This window comes from Dasypus novemcinctus, chromosome 13 (genome assembly GCF_030445035.2).
Source record: "Dasypus novemcinctus isolate mDasNov1 chromosome 13, mDasNov1.1.hap2, whole genome shotgun sequence".
NCBI lineage: Eukaryota > Metazoa > Chordata > Mammalia > Cingulata > Dasypodidae > Dasypus > Dasypus novemcinctus.
This window is the reverse complement of record NC_080685.1, coordinates 20,595,831-20,612,574: the sequence shown is the minus strand read 5'-3', so window position 1 is coordinate 20,612,574 and position 16,744 is coordinate 20,595,831. Positions and strand designations below refer to the sequence as shown.

At 41.3% G+C, this 16,744-nt stretch overlaps 1 long non-coding RNA gene and 1 other non-coding gene across 2 annotated transcripts; one reads left to right on the top strand and one right to left on the bottom strand.

Moving 5' to 3' along the window:
* Positions 1-1,834: 1,834 nt before the first annotated feature.
* TRNAN-GUU (transfer RNA asparagine (anticodon GUU)) lies at positions 1,835-1,908 on the top strand. The gene has a single exon. It is a non-coding gene; the product is annotated as a tRNA-Asn (tRNA).
* Positions 1,909-9,738: 7,830 nt separating this feature from the next.
* On the bottom strand, positions 9,739-16,410 carry LOC131280866 (uncharacterized). The gene is made up of 2 exons (XR_009188516.1): positions 14,472-16,410; positions 9,739-11,961 (listed from the first exon to the last, which is right to left on the bottom strand). It is a non-coding gene; the product is annotated as an uncharacterized lncRNA (long non-coding RNA).
* Positions 16,411-16,744: the final 334 nt, after the last annotated feature.

Here is a 16,744-nt window from a genome sequence, read left to right as displayed (position 1 = left end):
GGATGTAAATTGTCCTGACCTCTATGGAGGGTAACTTGGCCAGAGCTATAAATATTATCAGAGTTTATACTGTTTGATGCAGAATTCCACTTACAGTAATTTATCCTAGAGACACATTTACATGTGTGCAAAATAACATCTGTAAATGCTGATTCACTGTAGCATTTTTATAAAGGAAATACTGGAAATAATACAAATGTCCATCAGCCTTAAAGAAAAGAATAAGGATTTTCTCTCTGTTCACTAAGATGACATGCTTAATTCAATATTTTCTTTGCTGACAAAAGCAAGTGCAGAACAATGTGTATACGAGGTGACCTTCCTTGCTGTGCCCCAGCATGTCTGGTTCTCCATGTCCTGGGCCCAGGATATTTCGTACTTTTCTCTTCCCTTTGAAATGTCAGGTCTGTGTGACATGATTTAGTCAATGAAATGGGAGCAGAAGTGATATGTGTCACATCTCGGAGGAAGCGTCTAGGGACCAGAGAGTGATTTAAAATGTACCCTGCCCATGCCATTCCCAGCATGGCCCTCCAGATGATAGAGACTTTGTTGGCCTGGCACCCTGGGTGAGGAAGATGTGAAACAAAATCTCTGGCCAACCCAGGGTGGACATGCAGTGCCAGTGAGAAACAAGCTACTAAGTTGTTTCCATTGTTTATTATTGTGAGATATCATTACAGATATAGGCTACTATACCACCTTTTGCATGTTAAAAAAGGTAGGAAAAAGTAAATACATCGTTGTATTTTCTTGTATATAAGTATACACAGGAAACTAATAACAATGGTTACCCGAGAAAGGTGGAGTTGAGTAGCAACTAGCTGGATGGATGACAAGAGTTGGCAGGATACTCTCTTTATTGTATATCTTTTTGTATGTTTTATTTGAGAAACATGTGAATGTATTACATTTCAAAACCTTTAATGAGATAATAGTAGCATAAGGACTTTATTTAGAATTATGGAAGTGAATATCAGAGGAAAGAGCTAACGTAGTGAACGTAGCTGTATCCAGGGAGTGGAATTTGGGGAGAGGGATTGCTGTTTTCCATTTAGTACTATACCATTTTGAAACTACTTGCCTGCATTACTTTGATTTAAAAATATTGAAGAAAACTCCGAACTTGGACTAGGACCGATGTTTCTGCGGCCACAACGTAGAGTGCTAAGTACCATCGGATCACAGCGCCACAAAGCTCGTGACAACGACTCTTCTTGCCTTCCTACTTTTGTGGTGAATAGATTAAAACTGTTCGGCTGCTTTGCAGTTGGGCAGCTACAGGTCTCCAGCCTTTTCTGTCATCTCCTCTCTGTCCCTCCCTCCCCACTGCTCCCCTCCTCGGGAGGCGGCCTCGCCTCTGCACAGCCTGCTGCCAGGGCTGCTGCCCGGCCTCGCCTCCCCTCGCTCCCCCACTCGCTCGCCCTTGGCCGTGGGGGCCCCGCCGCCTCCTCCGCCCCCGCCCACCGCCCCTGCGGGCTCCGCTGGCGGGATCGAGCGGCGCAGGCGGTTGGCTGGAAGAGCAAAGCCCGGGAAGCGCCGCGCAGGCGCCCTCGGGACGCGCAGCTCCCTACGGCCCCCGCGGGCTCGGGGAGGGGCTGGGGGGGCGCGGGCACCGGCCCCCCCGGGGGGCTCTGGCTTCTGAGGACTGGAGGGGCCGGCGGCCGTCGCAGCGTCGGAGCCACCCAGCGCCCGGGTGTCCCACTTGTGGCCCCAACCCGTCCAATTCCCAAAGCCTTGGCGCCTGTGCGTTTGTTCTGCGGAGACAAGCGGCACCGCCTGGTGGTTAGTGAATGCTCGGGAGTCATTGCGAGGAAGAAGCCGGCGTGTAGACGTCTCTGTGGCGCAATCGGTGAGCGCGTTCGGCTGTTAACCGAAAGGTTGGTGGTTCGAGCCCACCCAGGGACGGCAGCTGCCAGCTTATTTTAAAATGTGAGGTGCTTGCTCTCCATTCCCCATGGCATAATCCCCTCCACGCCTACAGGCCCATTCCCTCTCCTCTGTGTCTAACCCTCAGCAGGAGGGGGGGGGGTTGTAAGCAAGGCATCTCCCCTTGCTCTCACGGGAGCCATTGACGACAAACGGTGTCTTCTTGGAAACCTTCCATTCTTACTAACTGTGCATTGTTTATTGCTGTTGTTTTTCGTTTGTTTATTTTGTTTGTTTTACCAAGTAACCGTCACTTCCCTAGTCTGATTACATTATTAATTCTTTTATTTTCTTCCTTTCTTTTTTTCAGCAGAAAGTATGAAGTCATTTCTTCTTGGTTCAATTGGGAGATGTTTCCTCCTTTTGTTTTCTTCACAGTAGACATGCACTTAAGAGTGGGAGAACTAAATATATATATATATATTTTAATTTTCCCAGGACCTCATACGTGGAAAGCAGGTGCTCAACCACTTGAGCTACATGCATTCCCTATTTTTTTTTTAAATAAGTTGTGAGCTTATGAAGTTGTGAGCTTATGATTAAAAATAAGATCTTCTGTAGGAAAGTGGATAAGGCTGAAGCGGTTGAGTGCCCTCCTCCCACATGGGAGGTCCTGGGTTGGGTTCCCAGTGCCTCTGATAAAACAAACAATAAGCAAGAGCCAGCACTCAACCACTGAGCCACATCAGCTTTCCACACATGAGAGCCCAGTTTCAATCTCCTGTATCTAAAAAAATTCCCTACCAAATGCTCAGAAGTAATAATGAAATAAAGAAGAGGGGAAAGAGGAAACAAATATTCAGTATTCCCCAGACACACTCCAGGGTTCACTTTTCTGAAAGAGAAGTGTTTGTGGACCTTGATTCTTCTTACTGGACTGGACAAGGGAGCTCCCTGGAGGGGCTCACAGGGAAGGTCGGCAGGACCTTTAGTGGTCAAGGCATGGAGGGGACTGCTGCACAGGAGGGAGTGCTCCTGGAGTAACGAGAGGAGGGTAGCCCGTAAAAAGAACCCTATCATGTTCTTCAAGTTCATGAATTATCATAGCACTTTTGTATTTGGCTGTCTTCATGGTAAAGATTACCATAAATGGTTCAATATTTTCTTTACATTGATTATAGAGAAAATTTACTTCAAAATTAATTTTTTATCAGTGCAAGTGAAATGCCCATTTGAATTTTTGTATAAAAGATGATGTAATTGTAAAAATAAAGACAAAGGAAACAAGTCAGTATTATTATAGTAAAAAACTTTAAAGTCTTTCAAACAAAATGATCATCTAACGAACTGGCACAAAGTGGCACTAGGCAATTTAGTGCTCTGAGGGGCTTTAAAATTCAAATTCTGACTGACCTTGCAGAGCTAGTATGTGAAACAGCCAAGGTCAAGCCCAGGTCTATTGGGTGCCAGACTCCCAAAATTAATGTTTTGTTTTAAAATTTAAAGGAGATGTTTAGGAAGAGTGAATGAGAATAATGTAATGGGCTTATACACGTGGAGAGGGAGATGAGAGAACATTTCCTCAAGTCTCTGGTTAGGGCAAGTTGGGGTCTGTGATGGTTATGTACTGTGTCAACTCAGCCACATAATGGTGCCCGGTGTGGTCAAGCAAGCACTGGGCTAACTGTAATACAAGGGCATTTACGCTCTTTAGTCACCATTGACTTTACTGGAGTGGTAAATCACAGATAGCTGGTTACAATTACATCAATCAGGGAGATTGCCAGCAGCAATGAGTGACGCCTTATCCAATCATTTGAATGCCTTGAAAGGGGGAGTGATTCCAGCATTGAGTGAGAATTTCCCAGTTCATATTTGGAGAGTGAACATCTCCCAAAACTGGTCAAGAATCTTCACTGGGGTTTCATCAGATCTCCTGGTTGCAGCCTGTCTGCGGAACCTGGACTTGTGTATCCCCACAGTCACGTGAGAGACTCTTCTTATAAAATCACATACTATTGACAGATATCTCTTGTTGATTCTGTTTCCCTTGAGAACCCTGACTAATACAGGGTCTTTGCCAGGAGGCAGAGGCAGGAAGCAATAACAGAGCTCATGAGCTTCCACAGCATTCCTCAAGGCCTGTGCAGTGCCAGCCTTTACAGCGACAATGCTGAGGCAGGAGTGATCCATGTAAGAAACGATGGTTCTGCACAGTTTACCACTACTCCACAATTGCCAGGGAAATAGAAATTTATTGGCAAGAGAAAATACTTAGTTCCTCCTCTCAGCCACAGGTCAAGAATCTCCTGGACATCAGTACAGACCTAGGGGTTGCTAGTACTGGAGATGAAGTAAATGATCGTGGGTGAGTCTAATGCTTTGCAAGACTGTGACCTTGAAATAAAAACTATTATGTGCCACTGACTGCACTAATGAGTGAGCTAGACCTGCATTTTCCAACACAGTGGCCACTAGACATGTGGCTATTGAGCACTTGAAGTGTGACTAATATGATGGCGAAATGAATTTTTAAATTCATTGAAGTTTAATTGTTTTTAATTTAAATAATCACATGTAGTTTGAAGATACAGTATAGAAGAACACCAATTAGAGAGTAACCATTATACAAAAATTTGTCTGCTTTATTTTCATATAGCAATAAACAGATTGAATAAGACCCCACATTTAATAACAATTCTGAGTGACTTTCTCCACCTGAATGCCAGTTGAGCCCAAGGTAGCCATCTCCCCTGCTGTTTCTCCTTCCTCATCGTATCTTCTCATCTTCACCAAGGGCTTGGGGGTCTTGACCAGTCATGTTGTCTTAGATGCAGCCTCAGCTGTGCTGGCTTCTCCCTCCCAAGTTTGACTGAGCTCACTGTAATGCTCTTCTTGTCCAAATGGGAAGTGCTGTACATTGCAGGAGTTGCCCTGTTTTTGAAGGCACCTGGGATAAGTGAGTGGAAGTGCAGGCTCTGGTGATGGTATAGCTCACAATGGGCTACACAATATTTGTGTGAATTAGATAATCTGTTTAAGACAATTGTGTCAGAATTTTGCTTGATCCCCAAGCCAAGAAGTGCTGTTTACTGACTTTTGCAACGTTGATTTCTCTGTTGCATAGACAAGACTGCAGAATAAGAATGGAAGGCAGAAAAAACAATGGCCTTGAGGACTGGGGAGGAACAATTTTGAGGTAGATTTTGAACGGTGGTGGAGGGCTCTCATCCTTCATCAGGAGCCAAATGGCAGCACCCAGAGAATCTCTGGGGCCTCAGGGGCTTCAACGATGTGTGCCACTTCCCTTCCTGACAGGGAAAGGGCACCCTGGTACAAGCAGAACACAACTGGTCCCCACGCCCCTCAGGGGTAAGGTCCAAGGGCCAAAATACAGAACCAAAGAATTTAGACACAGAAAGTACTAGATTGGGCTTATAGACCATACACTGATTGGGTACAGGTTTTATTCAAAGATGAAGATGGCTTTGTCTTCCAGTGATTCCAGGGTTACATTTTGCAGGGAGTGTCTCCACCCCAGAATATATTTTAAAGCTTTCTATGATTTGCATATAGAGGTTAATAGGAAAATTTTGTTTAAATAATAGTAAGTAAGAGACATCAATGAGTTATTTCACAGGGTTACTCTCAAAAAAAAGGGAACACTCCTTAGAATTTTGTCATTAAACAAAGACAAAAATAGGATTTTTAAAAGAAGCAGAGGGAAATGGATGTGACTCAAGCAATTGGCCTCCCATCTACCATATTGGAGGTCCAGGGTTCAATACCCAGGGCCTCCTGGTGAAGGCAAGCTGGCCCACGTGGCAAGCTGGCGTGCATGGGGTACTGCCCTCTGCTGCCCCCATCCAGGAGTGCTGGCCCCCATGGAGAGCTGGCACAGCAAGATGATGCAACAAAAAGAGATACAGAGGAGAGATAATAAGAGAGGGAGCAGACCAGGGAGCCAAGGTGGTGCAAGAGAATGATTGCCTCTCCCAGTCTGGAAGGTCCCAGGATCAGTTCCCAGATCTGCCTAAGGAGAAGACAAATAGACACATAGGCTCATAGAGCGAGTGGGCACAGAGAGCAGACAATGGAGGGAGGGGGGATAAATATACAAACAAATAAATAAATATTTTTTAAAAACCTCTTAAAAATAAAAAGGCAGAAAAGAGGAACAAAAATCCCACATCTGGAAATGGGGAGCTTTGTTTTTCCCTTTTCTTGGAAAATTTAAGAGGTGAAAGTTGTCAAACAACTAGTTTGGAAGTTTAATCTAGTGCAGTGGGCTAACATATTAGGAAAACAGCTTTGGCTGGTTATGGATCCCTCAAGAGGTTTTTGGAAGTTTTGCTCTGGTGGCTTTTTTTGTGTAATATCTAATGTGTCCTTTCATTGTCACCTCTATGTTAGTTAAGCCAGGAGTGCACCATTTTCCTCATCAGTATTTCTCAATTCTAACCCCCACTTTTGGATCATAATTGCTCTGTTCTTTAATTGTCATTGTTGTTTTTTTTAAAGATAATAGATCATATAAAACAAAATTACTCTTTTTTTTTTTAATTTTATAACAAATTTATTTGGCAGCCAGCCTCCCCTGCCAACTTGCTTCCAAAGAAACTGTTTCTGGTATTACATGCTAAGTATTTAAAGTGAAGAAAAGTTCATTATTTTAACAATCTTTTTATTTATTTATTTATTTTTTTACTGTTCAGGAAACATTGACCTTTCTTTTTTTTTTTTAATTAAAATTATATATTTATTTTTAAAAATTACATTAAAAAAAATGAGGTCCTAATCAACCCCACTGCCCCCATCCCCCACTCCCCCCACAGCAACACTCTCTCCCATCATCGTGACACATCCATTGCACCCTGTAAGTACATCTCTGAACATCACTGCACCCCGTAGTCAATGGTCCACATCATAGCCCACACTCTCCCACGTTCCATCCAGTGGGCCCTGGGGGGATCTACAATGTCCCGTAATTGTCCGTGAAGCACCACCCAGGACAACTCCTCTTCCCGAAAACGCCTCCACATCTCATCTCTTCCTCCCATTCCCCAAACCCAGCAGCCACCATGGCTACCCTTCCCACACCCATTCCACATTTTCTCTGTGGACCTTGGATTGGTTGTGTCCGTTGCACCTCTATGTCAAGAGGAGGCTCAGATTCCACATGGATACTGGATGCAATCCTCCTGCTTTCAGTTGTAGGCACTCTAGGCTCCATGGTGTGGTGGTTGACCTTCTTCAACTCCATGTTAGCTGAGTGGGGTAAGTCCAATAAATCAAAGTGAAATTACTCTTAAAACAACAAATTTGACCATGAGCACCTCAGTCTCCTGGACTCAGCATTAACAGTTGGGTGTCATCTTGAGATAGTGGTTGTGAGGAACATAGAGGCAACATGATATCAGCTAGCAGAGGAAGGTCAAAAGTATGAGGACAGCAAAATGGCACAATAAATGCACATATGTGTGTAGGGAGTGGGTGGAGCTCAGCGGTTGAGTGCCTGCTTCCCACGTACAAGATCCTCACTTCATTCCCTGGTACCTCCTTGAAAAAAGATGTGGGGAGCTGATGTGCCTTAGTGGCCGAGTTCTGGCTTCCCACATATGAGGTACGGGCTTCAATCTCCAAACCAGTACCTCAGAATTAAAAAAAGATATTTCTATCTTAGCCTAAGCCTACCCAGGAGAAAAGATATCATCATCACTCTAGTAATAACCAAGTGACTTTAATATTTTTATTGAGGTACAACAAATTTAAAGCACACAAAGTGGATGTAGCTCAGTGGTTGAGTGCCTTCTTCACATGTGTGAGGTTCTGGGTTCGTTCCCCAGTACCTCCTAAATATGCTTATATATAAAACGTGGGACCTCGTATAAGCAAAGCAGGTGCTTAACCATTGAGCTACACCTGCCCCCACACACAATTAATATTTTGAACATCTTTTGTATCTTAGCCTAGGTCTTACAAGGAGAATAGATATCAACATCACTCTAGTAAGAACCAAGTGGCTTTAAATTTTTATGAGGTATAACAAATATAAAGCACTCAAAGTGTACAATTAAAAAATTTTTTTCTGATATGAACCCCCCTTGAGTAACCACCACTCAGATGAATGTATAAACATTTCCAGACTCCAGGAAGCTTTCTCATGCCTCTTCCCAGGCTATGGCGACCCCACAGAGCTATCCCTTTTCCCTACTTCTGTCAACATAGGTTAGTTTTTCCTGCCCTCAGTTTTCATATATATAAATCACAAAGTATGTACTATTTGCAGGGGGACAAGTGGCATGGGTCTGATGTCTTTTTCTTAACATTATATCAATGAGATTCACCCATATATTGTGTAGTTCTTTCTTTCAATGTGTACATTTTTTAAAGAATTATTGCAAAATATTTCTTCTACACGTATATTTGAGTTTTTCCTGTTTGGGGCTGTTTTGAATAAATATACGCATTCTTACGCTTTTCAGGGAACAGAGTGACACATATCTCTAGGGCAGTACATTCCAGTTGCAGTAAAATCCTTGCCACATCTGCAATTTTTAATTTTGTAGTACAGATATTCTAAAAAGTAGAAAGAAAGATGGGAAACTAATTTTTTTAACATTTATTTTTATTTATCACCCACCCCCTTGCCACCTGCGCTTGCTGTCTGCTCTTGGTGTCATTCACTGTGTGTTCTTCTGTGTCTGCTTGTCCTCTCATCTTTAGGAGACACTGAGAACTGAGCCTGGCACCGCCAGTGTGGGAGAGAGGCACACAATAGCTTAAGTCACCGCGGCTCCCTGGGCTGCTGTCCTCCTCTGCGTCTCCCTTTGCTGCGTCCTCTTCCTGTGCAGCTCTCCAAGGCGCTGGTGGTCAGCTCTCTGTGGCGCGGGCCAGCTTGCCTTCACCAGGAGCCCAGGCATCAAGCCCAGCGCCCCCCATACGGTGGACGGGAGCCCAACACATGAGCCACATCCGCTTTGTGGGAAATTAATTTTAACAGTGTATATTATTGAAACTTATGTGTCAAATATTGTCATTCCAACATGAGACACTAGCAACATTTCAAGTGTTTAATATTGAGCAGTGTACTGAGCAGCACAGCTATCAGCTGTAGAGGAGAGAGCTGAAGGTAGGCTTGCCGGGTCACGGCATATATTTATGTGATGCATTACTATTAGTGGATACTATCGACCAATATTCCAAAGTTGTTGAGCCTTTTTAAACTCCAACCAGAAATAATTGAGTGTTTCCAGTGTTCTCCATCCTGACAACATTTGAGATTGTTTCTTTTTTATTTTTATTTTTTGTTCAGGTTTAATGAGGTATAATTTTCATACAGCAAAATTCCTCAACACTATATATTACATTCCTTTCAATGATATATCTTTGCAATGCTGGGATTTTGGTGGTTGCTATGATAATAACCAAGTACCATGTAAAGAAATCAACATGTAACAAGAAATGCGGTGGCAATCTGAGAAGCTGTGAGAAATTGTGCAGTACAAAACACCAAGGCATATGTTTTTTTGTTCGTTTGTTGTGGTATGCAGTGAATTGTTTATTTGTTTTGTTTTAGAGTTAAGGAATTCCACTGTTTAAGAGGAACAGGACTAATTCCCTGTTATCTTAGGCAGACCTTATATATGATCCTACCTGTGAGGCCACAAACCAGAGAAGTTGTAAATTCCTAGATAAAGCAAAAAACCCTCCCTATAGAGTCATCCTAAAGCACACATGCATATTCCTAAGCACAATAGCTATCTGTACTAAACTACTCCTCCACTTAACAATAACTTCAAAGAAACATTGTCGGAGACTTGTTCGGTGACCCGAGGTATCGGGAATGAAAGACAAAGAGAGATTGGGTTCAGGGGATCTGAGAGCATTGATTTCTCAAGCTCATCAGACAAGTTTATTGAGTCGAGGGGCTAGTATATATACCCCTAACCTACGTGACATTCAGCACAAAATCAAGTTACCTATTACCCTTACCTCATACTATATTAACTAGTGATTGATGAAAACCCAACAAACTTTACTGGAACTACTATTATAAGAATCAGTAACTATACTCATAAATCCTGTTACTCAGGTTGTTCTGCCTGCAGGTGTGCTTACCCAGCCAAGATTGTGCTCCGCACCGATAATCATAAGGGACAGCTTGACTCAGTGGTCAAAGAAGTAACTTGCTTCCATGGAAACAACATGCCTTTGTTTCCCACATTTCCACCTTTTTGTTTTAGTCAGGGTGACTGTGCCTGTCTTAGATTGCCCCCCAGGGGGTCTTACCCATCATTGACTACCAGCCAAGTGCACTGACTTCGGGGTACTATTGTAGAGTTTTAGCAAGTACTATGTTGTTTGCTTGTCCCATTGTGTCCACATGGTGCAAACTCTGGCAAACACCTTTTCCCAGGCAAGCGACAACCATGAGCAACAGGATTAATACACATATCCCTATTCCTAAGGCAGATAAGAAATGTTGAGATTTCCACCAATCAACAGGATTAAACTTATTTAAATGTGAAGTCAAATCATTAAAGATGTCCTTATCGTTATCTACGTATATCTGATTATGAGACATTTCTAAAATCTTTTTCTGCAATTCCTCAATTTCTAATGACATATTTCCTTTGTGTCCTAACAAATGATTTCTGATCTTATTCCATTGAAACATAGACATGTTATAATCCAAAGGAGTAATACAAAAATTACTTTCATTCCAATCACATTTCAAATTATAAACTTGGTCTCCTAAGTGTAAAACAGCAGATTCCAAATCACTAACTCTGTCATTAAGTCCTTCATCAATGTGCTCCTGACTATGCCATAAGTCACTTGCATTCTTGTGCCAATCATGCACGTATTGCTGTGTCTGCACCGTCTCATGCAATGCAATAGCAGCAGTGGCAGCAGCAGTGATGACACCAATGAAGCCAAGAATGCCAGCTATGAGAAGTCCCAAAAATCTCTTAGATCGTTTCAACAGTCCTTGAGCCAGGTGGAAAAGAAGATGACTTTCAGGTGATGACTGCCACATCTGGATCATTTTCACGGGGATCCACACTCCTCATCTTTGGCGAGCCATGGTGATAATATCTCCATTCTGTAAAATATTCTCAGACAAGCAAGTATACAAAGCCCCATCCTTATAAAATAAAGCATTTTCAGTAATGGTAGCCTTCCCTACCACAAACACATATGGATCTCTGACACATGATTGAAAATGATGAATTTGATCTAATTGTAAATATTGTCCATCCATACTTTTATTACCTTTCCATTCAGAAGTAAATGCCACTCCTAAGAAGACTTTCCATATTTGTTTTTGACCATGGATTCCAGTGCTATTGCACCATGGAAAAGGAACCCATTTCCCTATATTTTTCCAATTACTATTATTTTTGGTAAAAATTATTTTTTCATCTAAATCAAGGGATTCATGAAAGGGATACTGCATATTACTAATTTGTTGTCCCATGCTATTTATACCATACTAAATAAATCTGCCCTTATATTTGTTGGGATTCCCCATAGGGGCACTTTCCCAAACTATTCCATAGGAATCATTAAAAATGACAGAGCCTCTTCCCATATGGCATTCATACCATCTTTGCATATCACCAGCATTCCTCTTAGGACAACTGTAACTTGGATACTTATATTCTTGGTATTGATAGGATGGGAATAAAGTTACCAAAGATTTAGTAGTATTATGGCTAAAATTGATCACAGTTCTATTTTTTACAACCATACATGGTGGGCGATTGCCAATGCAAAGAGGTCGGAAATCAAATGGAAGAAGGAGATTATAAGTCCTTTATCCTTCTTCTCATGGCTTAAGTGGTAACCTATCATCCACAGGTCCAGGAAATATATGAGTTTTATTTAAATAGACAGGAAAAGAAGGATCTTTCCAGGTTAACACTTGAAGTAATGGGGGATTAGGGATATAAGCCCAATATATGTAAATACCATTACCATTGCCGGTTTCACTCACTATCAGTAGGACCACATGTGTAGAAGACGCCACTTCTTCAGTCCTAGGTTTAATACTTTTTGCCGGAAGCCAGATTTCTTCTCCATTTTCTGAAATGATAAGAGCATAGCCTCGCCCCCATACTTTAACCCTGCCTTTCTTTCATTCATTACTTAAAACATCTTTCCAAAATATTGGTTGATTCTCAGATTCTGCAATTTCTGTGGATTTTTGAGAATGTCCAAAATGACATTCAGCCGGTGTCATAGAATCATAAACGTTAAGAAAATTTAAGGTTGATAACGTGATAGCCAGGTCCTGAGCCTCAACAGACTCCAGCACCTACAATCTGATTTATTGGACTTACCACACTCAGCTAAGATGGAGTTGAAGAAGGACAATCACCACACCATGGAGCCTAGAGTGATTACAACTGAAAATGGGAGGATTGCATCCAGCATCCATGTGGAATCTGAGCCTCCTCTTGACATAGAGGTGCAATGGACACAACCAATCCAATGTCCACATAGAAGAGGTGGCATTGGATTGGGAAAAGTGGACATGGTGGACGATGGGTATGGGGAAGGGCAGGAAGAGATGAGAGGTGGGGGCGTATTTGGGACGTGGAGCTGCCCTGGATGGCGCCTCGGGGGTAATCACCGGACATCGTGGATCCTCACAGGGCCCACTGGATGGAATGGAGGAGAGTGGGGGCCATGATGTGGACCATTGTATATGAGGTGCAGAGGTGCCCAAAGATGTACTTACCAAATCCAATGGATGTGTCATGATGATGGGAACGAGTGTTGTTGGGGGGGGAGAGGGGGGGTGGGGGGGTGGGGTTGAATGGGACCTCACATATATATTTTTAATGTAATATTATTACAAAGTCAATAAAAAAAATAAATTAAAAAAAAATTTAAGGTAAATAAAGCTTTAGCCAATTGATCTTTAGGTGATATCATACCATTACCTCCCCCTTTTTGTTTTAAAAGCATAGTCTTGAGAGTATGATGGCATCTTTCAACAATAGGTTGACCTGTAGGATTATGGGGAATGCCGGTAACATGTTCAATAGCATATTTTTTACAAAAGGAAGCAAAGGATTTACTAATGTAAGAAGGTCCATTATCAGTTTTAATTTTTAGAGGGCATCCCATCACAGCAAAAGCAGACCAGAGATGTGAGCGAACATGATGAAACCGTTCCCCACTTTGAGCAGTAGCCCACATGAAATGAGAATAAGTGTCAATACAAACATGAACATATTGTAATTTACCAAAGGATGGAATGTGAGTAACATCCATCTGCCATAATTGATTAGGAGTCAGGCCTCTGGGATTAGTTCCAGCCTGAAAAGGCACTGTTGTCAGTGGTCCACAGGTGGGACAAGTACGAATAATTTCCTGCGCTTGTAGTCTAGTAAGCTTTTGATATTTATTTCGCAGGCCTTTAGCATTAATGTGAGTTAAAGCATGGTAATCACGAGCACTTTGTAAACACCCCACTAATAAATCAAATCGAGCATTACCTGCTGTCCTAGGACCAGGCAAAGATGTATGAGAACGTATATGTGTAATGTAAATAGGATGCTGTCTTAATCTAATGAGATGTTGCAAATCAGCAAAAAGTTGAGATAATTCATCAGTAACAAAGATATGAGCCATTTCAATATTCTTAACAGTAAGACATACATATTCAGAATCAGAAACAATATTCAAAGGTTTCTTAAATATTGTTAATACCTTAATGATGGCAGCAAGTTCAGTATGCTGAGCAGACATGAATGGAGTCTGCCAAGCCTGTTCTTTTTGAGAAGTAACGTATGCTGCTTTTTTATTACTATTACTATCAGTAAATACTGTACAAGATAGTTGGGCTATGCAATAGCCCTGAAAAGCACTGCAAGAGTTTATTGTTGCATTTTTTACAGATAGAGGAATGCAGCTGGCTTGATTTGTCTAAGACACTAAAGAAAGTCTTAGCAAGTTTTAAAACAAAGTGATAGCAACACAGCTGGACATTAACTTTTGCAACTAGCAGTGTTTGGGATTGCTGCATACTACAGTGTTACTTTAATCTATGATAAGAGGTTGTTTCTGTGACACACTTTTATAATAATTAAAACCATAATACTTTCTATAACTTGCCACATGCATTTAAGTTCCAAGAGTTTATGAAAATTAGCCATCCTACTTTAGGGCAAAACACACTTTTTTGCAAAAACTTATTAAATTTCAATTAGCATTCTCACAAACTTGTAATCTTTTTAATATTCATTTAAGTTTTACATCCTTCATATTATCCTGTGAAGAAAAATAAGCTATTCATTTCAATCTAGGCAAGAACAACTTTTTATAAAAAGACTTATAGTAATTTTGTTAATCAAGACTCACAATTTTTATCATTGTAGAGATCTTATTAACATTTAAACTTATGTATTAATATAAGCACTTATTTAATTTTTGGCCATTTGAATAGAGCTCTTTTATAAATTTTTATTAATTTATATTACCATCTGGAGGTATCAAAATATACACTGACATTGAACGAACAAACACAGAACAATCACAACATAGTAACAGAAATATACAATTTACAATTAACTCATAATTCTTACTTTCTTGGTATAGCTGCTTTTAAGCTCTCCATTATATCACATTTTAAATATCACTTCTTAAGATTTTTTCTGGAATCCATGTTACCTGTAACATGCAAGCCTGTGCTTGGAAACATTTATATTAGTTATCAGCAATCAGTTAAGATAACTTGAGCAGCATAAATGTAGTTAAAACTCTAATTTAGCAGTTTAGACAGACCGTTAACACACATTTTTGGATTATTACTCTGTAAGACTATACTGAGACTTGAAGTTCAGGAGTAAACTATTGATTTAAAACTGAAAATTCCTTTTTAAACCTTGATAAAAATTTTGTACTAATTTTATTATCTTGGTTAAATAAGCCCAATTAGAATTAGCATAGAAATAAAACAGAACACCAATGTTGACATGTTTTTCTCTTTTTTCAGCGGCTTAACTCTATTAGCCCCACTAGCCCACAGCTACATTGTCATGTAGACAGCAGGGGGCTTGCAGAGTTGCTGCCAGAATAGTTTCCTTATCTTAGTTAACACTTTAACAGAGAGCTTTCTTACAAGCCTGATTTCACTAACAAGGACATTACTTAGTATCTTTGCCTGTTTTAAATCTTTCAATAGTTTAAAAGTTTTTGGCTCAGGATGAAACTTGACACCCCCTTGTGGGTGTCCAGCATCAGGAGGAATTTGTTGAATAGTGACAGGAAAAGCTGCTACAGCTTGCATAGCCAGAGGCTCACCTTGACTAGATCCCAGTAAAAGACATCTCATTAATGGAGTAACAGGCACAGGATTTGGCTTAAAGCTGTTACGAACATAAGGCAGGTCCATAGAGAAAAGTCCACTAGGTACTTTTCCAGGTTCTGGAGGTGCAGAAGGAACCTCATGAGTCAAATTAGGATATATGTTTACTTTAGAAATATTTAGCTCCGACATGGATTTAGTTAAGAATGGATTTGTGTCTCTAACTTCAAATAACTCCTCTTCTTCCTATTCCTCCTCTGAATTCCTATCTTTACCTGTATCATTCATAGCCGTTTCCTCCCTTGAAAAAAGAACAATCTCTTCCTCTTCGTCAGATTGCAAAGGATCTAATGCAGCAGCAATATGCTGTCCTAAGGCCCAAACTGATACAGGTATATTCACTCCTTTCTGATATGCTCTCCTCAATTCTTTCATTACTTGCCTCCACTGCTTAACATTCATCAAATTCTTTCCTTGCGGTTGAAACCAATAACAGTACTTTTGAACCAAAGCAAACAATTCTAACAAATCTGCAGTCTTAACTGTGATGCCTACACTGTGCAACAGTGTTTTCAAAACCTGTGAATATTCTTCCAAGCGTCCTGGTTGATTACCCATGCCCTGATGCTAACGGAAAGCAAAACTTAATAATATGAAGCAGCAATTTACCCGGGTTAATTAATTTTGACGCTCCTTACCTTAAAAAAGGCTTTTCAGCTTTCCGCATTCCCGATCCAGAGGTGGAAGATCCTACGCTGCCGTGTCTTGATGAATCCTCTGCCTCGGGCCCCACGTCTGGGCGCCACCTGTCAGAGACTTGTTCGGTGACCCAAGGTATCGGGAATGAAAGACAAAGAGAGATTGGGTTCAGGGGATCTGAGAGCATTGATTTCTCAAGCTCATCAGACAAGTTTATTGAGTTGAGGGGCTAGTATATATACCCCTAACCTACGTGACATTCAGCACAAAATCAAGTTACCTATTACCCTTACCTCATACTATATTAACTAGTGATTGATGAAAACCCAACAAACTTTACTGGAACTACTATTATAAGAATCAGTAACTATACTCATAAATCCTGTTACTCAGGTTGTTCTGCCTGCAGGTGTGCTTACCCAGCCAAGATTGTGCTCCGCACCGATAATCATAAGGGACAGCTTGACTCAGTGGTCAAAGAAGTAACTTGCTTCCATGGAAACAACATGCCTTTGTTTCCCACAAAACATTGTTACTATCTTGTAAATACCGACATGGCTCTGCACTTTCCTTCTTCTTACCGGATATACCTGACATAACCACTGAAGCTCCAGGGCAGCGCTGACCTTTACTCTGAACGTCCTGCACCTGTGCAGGAATGGCTTCCCAGATTGCTAGTTTGCTATAGGGAGTGGCCTTTTCATTTTTGGTCTCAAGTGCCCACTGAACTCTTGCAGAATCTATTCTGTAGGCTCATGGCCAGATACTACGTGAGACATCCCTGGGGATGCTCAGAAGTAATTGGGGAACACTTTACACGGAACTGGAGATCCTACATTAGCGTATCTAGGA